We start from the raw sequence: 2,934 nt of genomic DNA, 5'->3' as shown, positions 1-2,934 counted from the left end.
ATACCCGTGAAATTTAGTCCACAAAAATTAAGTTCATTGAGCACACTTGGATTTCCTTTGTAGTGCAGTACAGCAATGCTTCAATAAAATTGTGACGCTTCAAAGGAATGGCTTTCAGTGTGCTTTGTATAGGGAGGAGCAGCTCCCTTCCCCCTGCCAGAGACACGGAAAGGAAACCATCCCACTGATTTCACAAAGCTGAAATAGCGAATCCTTCAAAAAGTTAGGGATATAGCAGAGGTGTCCAATTTTGCAAGCCATGCTCACTGCTTCCAAGCTGTCTGCTGCGTGACACCTGCAAGGCAATGCTGTGTTGGATTTGGCGCAGTCTGTCCATCACACTTGTGTAGAGCACTCTGCAGACACTGCAGCTCCGCAGCAGAGGAGTAGCAGAGCTGAGACATGCTGGTAGTGGATGGGAGGGGGAAAAAGGTTAACTATTTCCTTAAAGCCTCACTTATGACATTTGTACACTTGTAAAACCAGGGATTATTCAGGGGCTTAGATGGCCATGGGTTCTTCTGGGCAATGCTGAATAGAATGTCAGATCTGCTCAATTATACATTTACATTGTTCCTCACTGATTGCATCAGACAATCCATACAACCTACTGCTTAAAGGAACCTTCTCTCTCCAAGTTGCTCGTCAGTAATGACAAGAGGAGGTTTATTTAAGTTTTGACGGATGGACATACTCCTTTGCTGCATAGCAATTATTTAGATACCAAAACCCTAGTATCAGAAACAGCAGGCAATGAAATAGAACTTCGCTAGCAGCTAGATTTTATATGCCTAATAAAGAGTAATTGCAAAATTCAATACATTTTAAGGCTATGTCACTGCAATACCAGAGAAAGGGAGGGATCACTGGTTTAAAAACTAAGAAAAATAAATTCTAAATCAAATACTAATATACTTAAATACACACTAACATACTGTTCTGTATTTTAAAAGCATATTAGAAAACATTTTAGAATGCATAAAAAACATATAAAACTTAGCACTCACAGTAACAAGTAAAATCAGGAAATATACAGAGAAGAAAGAGAAAATATGCAGAGAATAAAGACAGAAGGATTCAAGAATTCATAGCTGAAGGTGCAATAACAAAAGTATGATTTTAAAATCCTCCCACATCTTGGCATTATTCTGAAGTAAATCTAAGAAAGCATAAATAACTGAAGGCAGTGTGATCTCTTTGATGATTAAAGTGATACAACACACTGAGTTCAGACATAGGGTGGTTTGCGCTTAGGGAAAATAGGCCGGTAATATCTGGGAGCACATGGAACATTCATCCTCACCTGACACAGGAAAGGTCTAAGGATTAGAAGGATTAAGATTAAGGAAGACAGTTCATGCGTGAGGAAGACTATAACAACACTCGCTTAACAGCACATAAAGAGGACATCTGTGTACCATGATCTGCGTCACTGCAAAATGTTTGCTTCATCAGCTAATGGATCATATGTGTGTTCTTCGAAACACTCATTCTGTACTTCTTCTCTCCTCTGATATTTCTAAGACACGAGCATTTCTAAGAAATGAAAGTACAATGCAAATGTCTATAAATATGTCTATAATATATGCAAATGTCTATAAAAATTAGAAACAACAGATGCTTTATATGTGCAGTGAATACTTTTAAGGGATTGTTCCCTAAATCTTCCCTTAGGAGATCAAAGCTCTATTATGTTTGCAGGAGAACATCATAATTCAAAGAAGTCTTAAATCCTGAAAGGGTGATCCAGCTTAAACACGAGCAGACTTTCCTCCTGAATACTGTATGCTGGACCCTTCTGGAGACAGCCCCTGCCAAAGAAGTTCTAACCGCGGTCCAAATATCCATTACCTTTGGCAAGAAGACAACGAACATGAATTTATCCTCTCAAACCATAAATAATCCACAAAAACTATTTTGGGCTGGTCTTTGCTAGCCAATTAAGCAGGAGAAGGGCACGGCATGCTCAGTACTCCGTGCAGACAAGGACCATGGGTTCCTGTGCAGCCAGCTGTCCGCTGACAACACGATAGCACAGGGATTCACAGAGACCCCCTATAAACATAAAAAAGCATGGTGTTAATATATTAAGCTTTCCTGCTTATGCCAGCTTGGGAAAAAATGGACGTACTTTAGCTAGTGATCACCTAGTTACTCGCTGTTAAATTTTTAAACAGTATCTGCACATTGTTTAGTGTTATTTGGGTTGCTTATAAAGGCATTTTGTCTCATCTATTTCTCTAGTTGAGACAAAAGCCTGGAATTTTAAATCACAGTCATTAGGACAGCTCACCGAGGTCATCTTCTCACATAACCTGTTTTGCTCCCAGGAGACAGTTCTGAGAGCGCCATTGCAGGTACTGCGTCAGCTCCCTTTTCTTCCAGAATAGGATGTCAACACAGGCAACAGCTTTATTTTTGCTTGTAGCAAGGTATTGCTGTTTACCATGGGAGGGTTTGGCAATAATTGCTTCTTATGTAAACAAGTAGAAATGAACGATGTTTTCTGGAGGCCTAAATAAGTCGTGTTAATGTATTGAAAATACGCATAGATGTAAAATCTTGCACCTGATAAATATTAAGTCATTATACACTTAAAGTTTTATTTCATCTCTTAAGTTAGAGCAATAAGAGCAATTAGTTTTGTCGTACGCTGCTGTGTTAGAAATATCTGCAAACTAAAGGGCTGGTTTAGTGTACAGTATTCTTAGAATAAATTAGAGCACTATTTTTTCAATATTTTAAGTCTGTAATAGACAACTAGACTGCTCTGGTGATACTGTAATTAACAGTGATGTAAATGTAACAGCGAATCATGAATGTAGCTACTGAAGTATATTGTGGAGTATCTAATCAATGTGTGAAATCTGGATGCCTTTAGGATACAATCAGCTAGAAAAACTGTCATTAGGTGTCATTTGCTTTATTCCTGCT

This window comes from Charadrius vociferus, unplaced genomic scaffold (genome assembly GCF_000708025.1).
Source record: "Charadrius vociferus isolate BGI_N301 unplaced genomic scaffold, ASM70802v2 scaffold650, whole genome shotgun sequence".
Taxonomy (NCBI): Eukaryota; Metazoa; Chordata; class Aves; order Charadriiformes; family Charadriidae; genus Charadrius; species Charadrius vociferus.
The sequence above is the reverse complement of the archived record's forward strand: the minus strand, read 5'-3'. Positions refer to the sequence as shown.